Genomic DNA, 14,629 nt, shown 5'->3' on the forward strand with positions numbered 1-14,629 from the left:
CAAACATCAGCTTCACCCTAACTGAAAAAGCAGTTCCCAAAGCTTTCACCAATACATCTGAGGCAGAAGGAGACAGATCTTTGCTTTTATGGTGAGTGAAGTAGTTACAGAGCAGAATCCTTTCTGTTGGTGCAGTTGTGCCAGCCTCACCACGGCTGGCATGAATTTTCAGTGCCAAATACAGCCCCTTTGCACCCAGAACAGGCTGTTTGCTCCTTTCTGAGAGCCAACCACCGCTGGCAGCCACAAGCAGGATGCAGTGATGGGGGAAGGAGGGTGGCTGATCAGTGATGGTGGGGAAGAAGCCTGGGATATGGCTCCTGCTCGGGATGCTCACGGCTGATGGTAGCACCTTCTCCCCATCCTGGGGCTGTAGGGTCACCTCCCTACCGCCGAGGTAAGGCCAGACGCACAGACAAGAGCTCCCAGCAGCTCGGTTCTGCTCAGTGAGAGTTTTCCCAATAGAGTTTTTTCCCCTGAAGGTTTTTAATTAAGCCTTTACAACCTCAACCTCACTTTAAATGATTTTTTTTTTCTTCTTTTTGGTAAAGGAAATATTATGATCAGGAAGAATAAAACTGCTCTTTCACCTGGAGCTGCCTTCATTTTATAGCAGATTAAAAGCAAGATGGGGTGTCAATAACGCCAGGAAGGGGGGTGGGTCAGGGGATGAATACAACATACACGCGATGAAGGCAGCACAGAAGAGATTGGGGGCTGGAAAGACAAAAGCTTATCAGGACTGAAGCCTCAAAAGCAGAATCAGCACCTCAGATGATATAAATCACCTGGACTCCCCTGACATGCTGCTATTGCTGTAGCACGGCTTTTATGTATTGATTTAAGGGAAAATAAAGGTCAGGGGCTTAGCTGCAGAGGAGGCATCAGGGCTGAGGCTGTTCAGCTCTGGGTGGGCAGTGACGAGCAACAGGGAGGATCTGTGTTCAGGCAAGGTCAGAAATGGATTGGAGAGGACCCCAAGAAAGATGTGTATATGCCGGAGCTATGACAGCCCCACAGACTAAGAGCCGAGCCTGGTGTAACCCGCTGAGAGTAGCTGACTGGAGCCCCAGTTTGCAGGGTTAGCCCAGGCACAGTCATCCTGGGCTTAGGGAAAATCCAGATTTCAGTCTGGACCTTACCATCAGTAATTCTGACCTTTCTCCCCATCTGGACAAAAAATATATCCCAGAAATGACAACGTGGGGCCAGCTGGAAATGGTGCCTGCAATGTCACGGTGCTGCTGGGAATAGGGTCGCTGTACTGCAAACCTGGGTGTGCAAACATCGGTTGCTAAATCGACTGCACGGGGGTGTTGTAGATTTGGGGGATAAAGGTTTCCTGAGCCGTGGAAAGGCCAGTTCTCCGCCTAGGGACCTCTGAGACGGTGGATTTCATGAGAAATGTTCTTTATTTACTCAATCAGCCACAGCCAGCAGCTGAGCTAACAGCAGGCAAGTCTGCCTGTAGCGAGTGGCTGCGTGAGGGTTGCTGGCCGCGACGAGGTGTTTGCTGTCTGCACCGAGATTTGTGATGGTCCCGGAAGGCCCTTGGTGGGTGGGAGTGGGAATTCGCTTAACCTCGTTAACTGTGTCTTCTCTGCCGGCCAAAACCACCCTCTGCTTTATGAGAAACACAGAATTGGTAGTGACAGCCCTCACGGGCCAGGCGCAGTGTCATCGGCAGTTCTCCGAGGGATGGGATGCTGACAGGCATGGTCTCACCATCGTGGTACCGCTGTCATAGTCCCACTGAGGAGAAGCCATTTGTTTGAAGAGGAAGGAAGGATTGTGACATCTCTGCTGTTCTTTCCATCTCTGTCCCTGCTAAAATACACTTTGGGAAAAATTAAAAGGGAAATGAAACTGCAAAGTGGGCTACACCCAGCTGGGAGGTGGTGGAGGTTGTGTGGGACCAGCAGTCCCACGCAGCCTGGAGGAGGAGGTGAAGCTGCAGGGCCTTGCCGGGCCCAGCTCCCCAGGGTTTATCTGACTGTCTGTTTTCATCATTTCTCTGTGAGAAGGGAAAGGGACCACACAGCAGCAGAAAGTCCTGGAAATCTGTGAGGGAGATCGTTCCCAGCTCCCTTCCCTCTGCCGTCGCCCCTGTATACAATTGGCTACGGAGGACGTATGGCTCTGTATAGGTTCCAACTCAGTGAGATAACGCCTCACAATTAAATTCCTAATTACAGCCAGCGAGTGCACTTTCCCAGCTCTGACGCTCCTGTCTTGGTTGCACATGTGGTGGCTCTGATGGACCAAGCGGACCAGGGCTGCGGTCACCCCATCTCGACTGGCCTGTCTGCTCCATCCCCTCCATATCAGACACTGCTGTCTCTCCTCTGCTCCCACTTCTGAGGCATCCTAAAGGTTGTTTGTGCCCTGTAACTTTTCCTTTTCTCAAAAAAGAAAAAAAAACCCAAACCAAAGAAAAACCACAAAAAAATCCCAACCAAAAACTACAGTAGAAGCAGGGGGAGGAAATTGCTTCAAGTTTCTTAACTATCTCATGGAACAAAAATGCTTCTTAAGGCTGTTCAGGGAAAGAGAGGGTCAAATGTCTCTCATTAATGCTGATTTACTGAGAGGGCTAGGAAGTGGAAGAGAGAGACAGTCCAGCTGCCTGTTTCAGTGCACAAGGAGCCTGGTCTGGGATCCAGGCTGGGAGGCAAGGGCCGGTCTCCCCAGGATGCAATCGGGGTGGCGGGTTTATCAGCAGAAGGTACGGCAGGGTGCAGGCTGCTGTGCACCCACGCTGGGCTGCCTGCACCCCAGAGTAGACCTGACCTGCACTAATGCAGCAGAGCAGAGCTCTCTCAGCCCTCGGTTTGGAAATTCGGTGACTTTCTGAAGAGAAGAGCAGAAGTTGAGTCCTTCGCAGGGAAGCTGGTGCTGGGTTGGGGCAGTTTCCTTGCACCAACCTCAGCCCATGCTGCCCTTCGCTGGGCAGCCTCCAGCCCCTGGGCAGCTGGAGCCTGGTGGAGAGAGGAAAGGGAGAAGGCTGGCCCAGATTTGAGGGTGTAAATCAGCAGGGTTCCTCTCTGGAGAGAGCTCAATTACATTGATTTACACTTGCTGCGGATTTGGTCCATTCAACCCAATTAAAACTCCAGAGGAAGTGCAGAGAGGCAGGATGTAATTACCCGCACTGGAATCCCAGTTCAGAACAGGAGGTAGAGCTCTCCGGATCAAATTAATCCCTGGTGTAACTCTGCCAAAGTTACACCAGGGCTATAATTGGCCTGAAACATTTTAACTATCTCATTTAATGTTATTCATGCTCTGCTGGAGATGAGAATGTTTATCCTAAATGAGAGACTCTAATGCTCTGTAGCAATAATAGAGTGTGAGGCTTATGCGGTTTCTCATTTACGAGGATGCTGGGGAGGCCAGATTGTCATGGAAGATGCGGCAGATCTGGACTCCCCAAATCTTTAACCATTTCCATGGCTCCTGTGGTAGCTGGTTTTCCCATTGTCCTTTCTCCAGTGTGCCCACCCTCCTCATTCCCAGGCTGCTTTTCCATCTCTTGGAGATGCTGGGGGCTTGTACCCCAGCCCCAGCCAGGGGCAGCAGTAGGAGGAGATGTAAAGTGGTAGAACAGGGAATGGAAAGCACTGAGAGAGGCCCTTCAGGATTAAAGCTCCTATAAATCAGCAGAAGTGAGATTTCCCAGCAACCAACTTGCCTCCCCAGTGATGCTAAAAGAGGCGATTTCCATTGATGGATCCGTGGCCTTTCTCTGCGTCGCTCCAGGGAAGCAGCCCTCAGGCTCCTGCAAAAGGAGCAGACTCAGTGCTGCAAGCAGCTCAGCAAGCACGCGGAGTGCCGCAGTCCCTGCTGCCAGCCGGACACCCCCATGAACAGTGTTTCCAGCAGCCAGCCCTGGGTTATCCACCAGGCTCAGAGATGGTCCTGTGGTCATTTGAGCTGCCATTGAAGAGGAGGCCTGAGCACACTCCCCATGGCAGAAGGCAGCAAGGATCCACGATCCATCCTGTTCTCCTTCCGTGGCGATGCCATTGGCCAGCCCAAGCACGCACCCTGCCACTTTGGAAGCAAAGCCTATGGGTTACATTCCTCCCTGCCACAGCTGTGCTCTGGCTGGTGGCAGCCTGCCAGGGACGCAATTTGGCCCTGAACTCCCGCTGTGTGTCCTGCATCCTCCTAGAGCCAGCCCTGGCAGGTACCACTCACTGCAGGCTCTGCATCGGCATTACCAGCCTTTTGGAGGATTGCGATTATCTGCCATTAAATTGTACTTCCACTCCCTAGGTTGTTTTTGAGACAGACCCCTGGTCTTTCCCTCTGCTCCCTTGCCAGTGGAAACCACAGGAAAGGCAGATCTGTTTGTTCCAAAGCAATTTTTAATGCCCTGTAGCTTAGTAGAGGCTCGAGCATTACAATTCATTCTGGCTCCTCTCTGTTCCTCAGAGGATATTAAATCCTTCTCTTCATACTTCCTCGCTCTTTGTAGATGTTACCCTAGTTTTAATTTGCAGGGCTTCCAGACTGTTTTTAACAATGCTGAGCTTTCAAGTTGCTTCCTTCAAACTTTCTCCAGCCATGTTTTCCCAGAGCATAAATAGGTTTGATTATTCCCAGATGTTTTCAGTTTATTAACCCCAGAGTAGTATTGTGTAACTGCTTGGAAAGAAGACTGGTAGCAGGCATCCTGGGTTCCATTTCCTGGTTCACCAAATTACTTCCCGAGCAGAACATCTATGGGATTTATCCTACAGAAGCAATTCCATTAGCACCAGGTTATCTTGCTATAGAGAGCAGGACTAGAAGTGGCTGAAATCCTCTTGCTAATAAAGATAACCCTCTGAAAGCATGGACCATTTTCTCCACCCAGTTTCTCCTTATCCTCTGTGCTGAGATTTCTAAGCAGGATGACACGTTGGGGCAACAAGCCCACAGGGAAGCCTTTGAGCAGGCATCACTGAGGCTGCCAGGCAGCACCTAAAGGAAAAGACCTTGTTCACCTCCAGACCAGGCTGGATTCGAGCTGTGGCCATCCCTACCCACCAGCCTGGCCAACAGCACAACAGCAGCTCTGCTCGGGCCAAGTTTTCCTTGGCCTGGGAGGATGTATGCATGGATCCTGACAGGCCAAAGTGTGAGGAGCGAGTTTTGCATAACTGGCTGAGCTCCTAGCAAACCTCTGTGGTCCTCCTGACTCCAGCAATCCTGCCGCTGTCATGCTTAAGCCATTGCATTGCTAAACACACATAAAAAACATCCCCATTCCTACTAGCAGAGAGCCAGGGCGTAGCTGAGCTGGCAGGAGATGTGGTTCCTCTAAACCATCCATAAATCTTCCTGAGATCACCCCAAATACCCCATATTTCTTGGTGCCTCCACCCTGCCGGATCCTTCCACTTTGGTTTCTCAGCCCAGTGGTCAGCGCTGCAAAGCCCAAGGTTACTGGGACAGATGTGAACACATCACACACCATCTCCCTCCCATATGTGGAGGACCACGCCTGGGCAGGGCAAGCAACAACCATAAAGGAGGAAAACAAGATAGGAAAAGGGAAAAAAAAAGCATCAAGAGTAAATATTCTTTTAGCAGAGGGCTAAGCTAAGGGACAAACCAACCTGCCCCAGCATGTCCCCATGACTGCAGCAGGTGAGAAACAATCCAGCAGCATTAAGCCCTTGTGCAGTCAAAGTGACCTGTGGTACAAAGACTCTACCCAAGGAAAACATCCATGCCTCTGCCTGGGACACGGAGCATCCCCAGCACGCAGTCCCACCATAGCAAGGTGTGGCGTAGTGCTGAGCAGATGTGCCTCAGGCCAGCTCTGAGCTCGTTGGACCAGGGCTGCACCCAGAGAGGCTTAGAGCAGGGAGAAGGTCGAGGGAGGAGGACCAGAAAGCCAAGCTGTGAGTGAAGAGTGTCAGTGCTCGGAAAGCGCAACCAATTTGCTTTTAGTACAGTTCATGCCTCTCCAACAGTGCCTAGAATAACAAATTCCTTCCACCCTCCAAGCCTGAATGCTGAAGGAAGCTGCTGAGAAACTTAATTGATTAGCTGGATGCGTGCACAGAAAAAAATTGCTCAGTATCAAGGAAGTCATTGTCTTGACAGTTAATGCAGACACTGGTGGGAGATTAGAGAGACCAGCTGCAGTTTTTTATCACACAACCCCTTCTTTTAGTCTGGGAACAAGGCAAGGTCTGTTTTGATGGGGCAACCCATTTTGCAGCGGCATCAAGGGGGCTGGAGCATTAGGGCTGTGTCCACACTGCGCTCCCCACCCACCCAAGGCTCACTGGGCAGGCATGGCCCGACCCTCAGTCCCAGCACCTTCACCCAGGAAGGGCAGGGAAGCAGACTTTGGGCTGCCTGCACCGCTCACCCTCCCACTCTCCAGTCCCAGAGGTCCTATCAGCCCTGGCAGCCCCTGAGCAGCAGCAGAAGATGCCCTGAGAGCAACTTCAGGGTGCAGTGGACAGAGCTGGGCACATTGGAAGAGCTGAGTTTCCAGATGCCTCACAGCATCCTCCCAAAAAATAGAGGTGCCCAGCTTCTCTAGCCCCTGCAATCATCTCCCCTCCTCCCAGCCCCTGCCTAGGCTTTCTGCTTTGCTCTCAGCATCTCTAGCGCTGCCCCGCCTGCCGCAGGGTCACCACCTGCAACCCTGTCACCGCACAGGATTGCTTTCCCTGTTTGGCAAAAGAAAACAAGAAGTCAAAGGCCTGCAGGGGCTGTGAACTTGCTTGTCATGTTCTCTGACAGTACCAAAACCTTTTGCTGCTTGTGTTTTTCCCAAACTGTCACCGCTTGTCACACCCCTCGTTTAAACCCCTGATCCTGAAAGCTTCCCTGAGCCCGCTGCAAAACAAATGGAGAGAGCGTGGTCTGTTCTCCAAGGAGATGGGACACGACCACAAAAGCAATGAGGCTGACAATGCCAGAGCTCCCCAGAGCAGGTACAGGCAGAGCCAAGCATGCATGCCTGTGCTGTGTGGCTGCCAGAGGTGGGAGGCAGGCAGCTTGCTAACCCCCGGCTTCCTCCTCTCCCTCAAACTGCTCAGCTCCTGCTTTTTGGCTCGGGGGAGGATAGAAGGGAAAGGAAAGGGCTCTGTCCTCCTGTTTGGTCTCTGCTGAGCAGTGCTGCTCTCCTGCCCACCATTTCCCCTATTGCTGCTATTTGCTATTTGACCTGAGCAGCCCAGAGGAATTTTAGTCACGGTGCATTCCTAGCACGGCATCTGTTTTCTAGAGCAAAATGGGAACAGCTGCCAAGAAACAAATCTTCCCCTGACGCCTGGCACTTCTCATGGGTGGAACGAAACTTCTTGAAACCCCAGGGGAAAAACCACCAGAGCTCAGCTACAGCAAAACCCATCCCACTCCAGCCCATCCCCTCCAGGGATTTTTACAGTGCGGGGGGGGGGGGGGGCCTCAGACAGAGACTAATGAATGTGATGGCATCCATACGGTACCACTTTGAAAGCTTTGAGTGAAAGAGGAGCTAAAGAGAGATCTCTTCTTTAGCTGAAGGCAGAATGCTGTGGGAAAGAGTGCACTCTGGCTGAACCCCCCAGCCCCAGCATCCAAGTCCAACTGTGCCCAGTGTCCTCCTACCTGTCCAGGCCTGTTGTGCCTACTGTAACCGGGCAGGATAGAGTCAGGTAGATGGTGCTAACACAGGACACGCCAAGTTCACACACGGCTTGCTGTGAAAGAGCTTTTGAGGCTTGTCAGGGCTAAGCGAGGTTTGTCCCCAAGAGCTGTGAGAAAGCCCAGTGCTATCAAGTCAGACTAGCGAGGAGGGATGCACACAGGGGCTGAGCTGGCTCTCAGGTTTCAGACGGAGGTGTCTATGTCCATGGGATTGCTGCATGCTTGAATAGCGGAGCTGACAGATGTACACAACCCCTTTCCCTGTGAAGGTTAATATCTCCCCCAAGTATTAACCAAATGCAGGACAGAGCCTGCAACAGTCTCTCTGCCATGCCCATGGGTTTCTTCTCAGATTTCCTGGCTCAGCAGGTTTTTCGATGGAGGCTGAAGACTGACGCACAGAGTCTCTGGTTACCAGGAGGAGTAAGGAACAGAGCGGCTCAGGTAGCTGATGCACTCAGGCAGAGCTCCAGCGATGCTTCAGGAGTGGCAGCATTACTGGGAAACAGGGAGGTGGTCAGAGATAGCCAGAGGGGAATTGAGGAAAGACTTGCTGGAGGCCTGGGACCAGCTTCCTTCCAGCTGAAGGAACAACACTTGCTCGGTGGTTGCTCACATCTTGAATGTGATAGACAGAATAAGGTCAGAAATATTGGTAACCCAGTTTCTTGGAGGGCTGATACCAGCTGACACCTGGTTTTTGCTGGTAACCTGGTTCCACCCTTGGTCATGATGCAGAAGGTAGACTTCAGACAATATCAAGACAATATGCTTTTTCTTTTTCAACCTGATTGAGACCGGGGTTTATCTTGAGAGTACCCATTGCAGTCACTAGTCATTGCTAGTGCTCAGCAGTCTTAGTCTGACAGCAATGGGCCTGATGGAGGTTCAGCTTCACCTTCTCAGTGCATCATTTTAGCAGGATATGCTGGAACTGGCTCAGTCAGTAGCAGTGGTTCACTCAAGCAGGGGCACTGTTTCTCAGACCGTGAAGATTTTTAGGCATGAAGCATGTAGAGTTCACAGCTAGGACAGATGTAGCACCGATCTGCTAAAGCCTAAGGCAGTGACATCAGGTTAACCCCAGTTAAGATGCATTTAGGTTTTCTGTGAAGGTAACAGGAAGTTCACATTGCAACACAAATCACATCCTCGGTCCTTGAGAGTCCCGGGAGATTGCCGTGAATGCTGCAGAGTGACTGGAGCTACTGACTGCATGCAAGTCATGGCAGCACTTAGCTTGTAAGTTGAAGATGGCAGAAAAGCGTGATCGTTGAAAAAGGAAGAGTTCATTTGTGATCCAGGCTTTCAGGCCAGGTTTACAGAGCAAGCCAGTCTCAGCAAGACTAGACTGCAGCTTCTCCTTCCGTTTCTTGGCTAGATCAGGCCGTTCTGTTATAACAACACAAGCAAAGTCCACTGTTGCAAACACCATCTGCTGAAGAGGAGGAAGGTTTCACACTGTGTCAGTCTTTTATCTCAGTGTAGGTTCTGCACAGGAGCTGGCTGAAGTTGGAAAAGCAAAGGAGACCCCAGCAACAGCTTTTCCTGGTGCTATCTGTGGGCAGTTACTGATTTGACTAGAATAGGACTTCAGAGAGGTGGGACAGCACATAAGCAGGCCAGTCCCTCACACCAGTCTTCAGGCTTTTGTTGAGGGTAATATCAGCGTTTTCCCTCACCAAACTGCATGAAGCCCAAGGCAACAGAAGCAGCCCCACTCAAGAGCTAAGCCAGCCCAGCTGAGCTCAGTCTTTCTGCTTCGGATCAGGTCACTCCAGCTGCAGAAGCAAAAAACAGCAAGGCTGGGACTGGCTGTATGAGGAACTGCTGCATACATCCTCCCTCCCGTATCTACACAGAGGTATGGCCACACACAAGTCAGCAGCAGCAAGGTCAGCTTCTTAAAACCATCCAACAGGTACTCAAGCTTTTCTGGAAACAGCATCTTCAGACAACAGCTCAGCACCACTGTCAGTCTCAGCAGGTGAAGCAGGAACATCATTCTAGAGACTGTAGAGGAAATAACAGCAGCTCAGAGCACATTTCTATAGCAATACAGTTTGCACACACCAACCAGAGCAACCAACAGCAGAGACATCTCTCAGCAGAGAGCAGCTACCCAGCTAGGGGTGCTGAAGTGACCTATACCCCACAGCTCGGCATGGGGCTGAGCAGGATTGGGCCAGAGGGAGACCGGGGCAAACACAAGACTGGACAGGAGCACAAGCCCTTTCCCTGGGTGGGCAGGAGCAGAGTGGGTGGGACTGGGCAGAAATGAGCCCTAACTGGGGGCTGGTGACCAGCTGAGACCTCAGGCAGGTTGGTGGGAAAGTACAGTCCTCCTCTGCTCCCCAGGGACCTTGTTGTCATATGTCCTCCTCACAGATGCACCTTCATTTTCCCAGCCCTGAGTCTCCCCCATGCTGAGAAGGATGGCCCCTTTCCCCTGAGATCCCACACAGATGATGGTCCTGCTCCAGGGCAGATGCTTCAGGGTTTGGGATCTGGGACCCAGAGTATCAGATTTGCATGGAGGCTGGAGAGCAGCCACTGATCTCCACAGCCTGCAATACCCAGGGCTTCAGATCAAGTCCCTCTCAGCCTGGAGCCAAACCAGGATACAGCTCCATATCTTCAACAGCAAAAAGCTGAATCCGTAAAACTCATGTTGCCAGCTGTGTATCTAAACAGGAATTACACAGGGTTTCTGCTGCTGTAATGCACCAGGTGCCGGCAGTGCTACAGAGGCAGATGAGAAAGAAGGGGCGGTGGGCCAGGAACTGTGAGCCCTCATCTCTGAGGTGCTCAGAGAAAGGAGAGGCTCCCGATTCCTGCCCTGCTCATGTGCAGGCGAGGTACACCAGCAGTCAGCCAGCCCACAGCACCTTGCTCCTTTGAGCTCCCTGGCTCCTGCTGAGCTTTGACCACCATGAACCTTAGGTCTGGGAAAGAAAAACATCATCAGGAGCACTCACACCACTGACTCCCAGCATAGATGCCCTGGCCATGAACTGGTTTCCTACGGCACGAGGTGCTGGCCAAATCCAGACATCAAAGGTGGCGCCTGTGCCAAACTGCAGCCTCTTGGAGGAAGATGTTAGGGAAGCGATTATGAATTTGGAGCCTCCCAAAGCATGTTGGCAGCTGGATTCTCTGGATGAATAAAGCTCTGCCAGAAATTAAGATCTGTTTCTGCAAAGCTGAAACAGCAAACTTGTCTTTCCTCCTTCCCCTCCCAACCGTGTTGTTGTTTGAAATGTTTACAGAGACCTTTATACTGTTTAAATAATGATTTGGGAGGGGGGGATTGTTTTCACTTTTTTGCCAGCTGCTCCAAGTCAGCAGCACCACATGCAACTTCCAGTAGATCAGGTGCTGTGGTTTAAGACAGTACCACCCATGCTGCCCTGGTTACCCCCACCTCAGTTTGCCTGCCCTACAGCTCATCTGGCAGAAGGAACCCCCACGACCCCCCAACCCTCAGTCATGCCCCCACCAGGAAAGGGGGTGACCCAGAGACCAGCGAGGTGCAGCAGCTCCCTCTCTGCAGGCTCTACTGTATGTCCGTGCGGGAGGAGTGCTGGCAAGGGCAGCCCCTGGTTGGCTAGATAAAGGGGTGCACATCCAGCTCCCACCACACAGCCCCCCAGCAGCACTCCCCAAGCCACAGAGCCCACCCACCGGTGCTGGTGCACACATATGTGCTGTGCAGCTGTGGTGGGGTTTTTTCCCCCATGACGTGGCAAGGAGAGGTGGAGGAGGATGCCGCCACGGCTGAGTTCTCCCATCCCTGAGCACAAGTGCTACGGAAGATCAGCCATCTCCCGCGGTGCGTGTTCTCCCGCCCACCTCCTTCAGCAGCGAGGCTGCTCGAGATGACAGCTGAGGGGAGAAAGGAGAGCGCTTGAAACGTGCAGGGGAAGAGATGGCTGAAGACAAACCGACCTTTATGCAACAGCAGAAGCATTAGGTCAACAGCAAAGCAGCAGCATATGTGTTGGTGGTTAAATCAGAAGGGCACAGGAGCCTCTCCCTCACGGGCAGGTCTCCAAGAATTTGGGGGCTGTGTTGGGCTGATTGAGTTTTATTTGCAACCTGGGAGAGGTTGGGGGGGAAAAGGAGTGAGGAAGGCTGTCAAGGAGAGCTGGAGGCTTTTTGCAGGATGTTTGGATTGAATGAAAGGAGGGAGGAGTACGCGCCATGCTGTGGAAGCAGGATGTGGGATAGAGAAAATGTTTATACAATCAACCGTGGGCTAATCCATGGGAGGCTTTGGAGACCGTAAAAGCCATCTGCAAGTGGATAGATCACATTCTGTAGGAAACTGGTGGTTTAAAGCAATGCTACCCTCACTCTTTGATCTATTCTAAAAAGATCAGACTTGGGAGCCTGAAGAGAAGGGAAGGATAAGTAGATCCATAAGTTCTGCCCGCACAGGCAGGGTGGGTAGGAAGGACCATTCATGATCTCTTCCTGTACAAGAACTTGGGGCCATCAAACAAAACTAACAGGAGCCAGATACAGAACAAACGGAAGGAAGCTGGTCCCTCTCACAGCATGGGCTGACCTGTGCAAGTCCTCCCCACAGGAGGGAACAGCTGTTACAGGTTCACAGGGGAACTGGACAAGTTCATGGAAAAGAAAGTTGCCAAAATCTCCATTCCGGAGAAAACTTGATAGCAGAGGCACTGAACTGACATCTGGCTCTTGGAGTTCGCACCCCTCAAATGACTGGTGGCTGCAGGGTGCTGGGAGATGTATCATATGTAATCACTCCGCTCTTGCACTTCCCTAGGCATCCATTTTGGACATCTCTCGGACACAGGGTACTACTCTGGTTGGCCCTTGGTCTGATGCCCTGCAGCAGAGCCCCCTCAAGGAGATGTCACCCAGAGGCTGCCCTCAACACATCTTCTTACAGACAGCAGGAGGAATAACTAGAGGCCTTTAACCAACCTCTGTGATTTAGTGACGCCTCAGTTTACTACTTTGAACTTCGTCAAGTTAGGTAGTCATTTGGCCTGCTTTCCCTGCATAAGGGCGTGAAAAATGACCTAACAGGTCCTGAAATAATGTGACCTTTCATCACTCAAACATCACCTTTCCCACTAAGCAATGCAAGTAGCAGAGATGCTATTCTTAAAAATACCTCAAAACAATTATCTGCTTCCTCTCGTAGAAACGATGGGAAGCAAGAGGTGAGTCAGAGATACAGCATTTGCAATTCTCCATTTTCAGTCTTCAGTAGGAGGGAACGTTGGTGATTTGTATTGTGCTCTGACACTACTGCTTGACCTCAGTGCAGCTTATGCTAATTACTTGCAAGAATATGCTTGTTTGCTCCGCGCGTGCCTAGCATATTTCTTGTATCTGAGCTTGATAGATTAAATATTGCTTATATGACAGCGCAGATTGGGTTGACTGAATCAACGGCTGGTTGGCCGAGCAATCCAGGCAAACAGAAATGCTGTTTGTGATAAACGAGGACCTGAGAAGTTCCTCATTAATATTGCCTAGATATTTTTATACCAACTCACTCCCTTTCTGCTTACCATGCCTTTAATCTCTCAAGCTGACACAGAAAATAGAGAAGATCCATCTCTTTGCCCAAAGCAAGGTCAACTCTCAGTTCTTGGTCATTTTTTAACTAGCCTGGCCTTAAAGACCATCTGCGATGGAAATCTTACTCCTGTTTTTTCCTACCATCTTTGAGTGCACCTGCGTAGCTGTACACATCTTCCATCCCCAGGTATGCTCTGAGGATATATATTTTTATTAAACATATTCATCCATAAAGAAGCTGGATTCCTACTGCTATTGTTCAACAAGTGCATATGTCTGGCGCCAGGATTTATCCATTCATACACCGCCATCGGAACAATTTGTGTGTGCTCTCTGTTCTGATCAGCTCCTCCAAGGAATGAAGCTGTGAATGCAATCTGGCTAGCTCTGACAAGACAGTCACTTTGCCTAGCTGGGACATTAGACCTGAAGCAATCAAGTCAGTCAATCACTTTGCCTCCATTCCCCTGACGTGATCTCCTCAAGCTCCATTCCCCATCACACTTGAAGACAGCACTTTAAGATTGGTTTTGTTGCACTGTGCCTAAAACTCTGCTGAGAAAAGGGGGAAGAAGGGGCAGGAACTGCTGAGGGAAGCCAGGAGGGAAACAGCGCTGGCCTAGGGCTGAGTGGCTGGAGTTGCCATTTCTTCTGCTGTTCAGCACCTTTGGGAGGAGAAAGGGAAACCTTTTCTGTTCTCCATCTGCAGGAATCCATACCATAGCCCTGCCTGCAGATGCCACCATGCTCCCAGAAAAGCCATCCCTTTGCTGCACAGATATTCTGTAAAGATAAAAGTGTTATTCCGTGTACAAGGTTCAGCCTTTACATAGGCCCCAGTTACAGCAGAGCCCTTCTGAGCCTGCTAAAATTCTACGTAAGCACACAGGATGTGCTGAGGAGGAATGGGTTTAAGCGTGTATTTAACATTAAATGGAGGCTTAAGAGCTTTGCTGCTGAGAAGGGAAGGACATTTTGTTTGCAGCATGCCTTGTCCTGTGTGGAAAGATGTTGCTTGTCTGCTGCTGAGCTCCAAAGGGTGTTTCTGGTATTGCTTGGGACTGATCTGCAGCAGGATTTGGGACCTCACGGCAGGCTTTTTTTTAACACTACAGATCTTTTCCCTCAGAAGTCTGGCACCTGAAATACCAGCAAGCACTCTCCAGCCATACCCCAGGGGACCATTCTTTGTGCACTGTGGTGCACACAGCGTATGTAACAGAGCTAAGCATCAATCCAGCTACCCCCTGCACCTCAGTGTCTCCTCGTGCTTCGTACGCTCAAGCCATGCAGGGGGCTGGTGCCTGCCAGACGCAGCAAGCAATGGGGGACTCGCTTCTTAATGTGTTCGAATACCCTGGTTGCTTTCCCCAGCCATATGTCGAAGATGATAACCACAGCAGGGCGTCTCTGAATGAACGGA

The 14,629-nt window shown here is 51.1% G+C and overlaps 1 long non-coding RNA gene across 1 annotated transcript in view; it reads left to right on the forward strand.

The window, feature by feature from the left end:
- Window positions 1–14,629, forward strand: part of LOC129214563 (uncharacterized) — a 21,334-nt gene continuing 6,705 nt past the window's right edge. The window contains exon 1 of the long non-coding RNA XR_008579733.1: window positions 1–91. This is a non-coding gene — a long non-coding RNA (uncharacterized LOC129214563). The remainder of the gene's footprint in view (window positions 92–14,629) is intronic.

Source organism: Grus americana, chromosome 18 (genome assembly GCF_028858705.1).
Source record: "Grus americana isolate bGruAme1 chromosome 18, bGruAme1.mat, whole genome shotgun sequence".
Lineage (NCBI taxonomy): Eukaryota > Metazoa > Chordata > Aves > Gruiformes > Gruidae > Grus > Grus americana.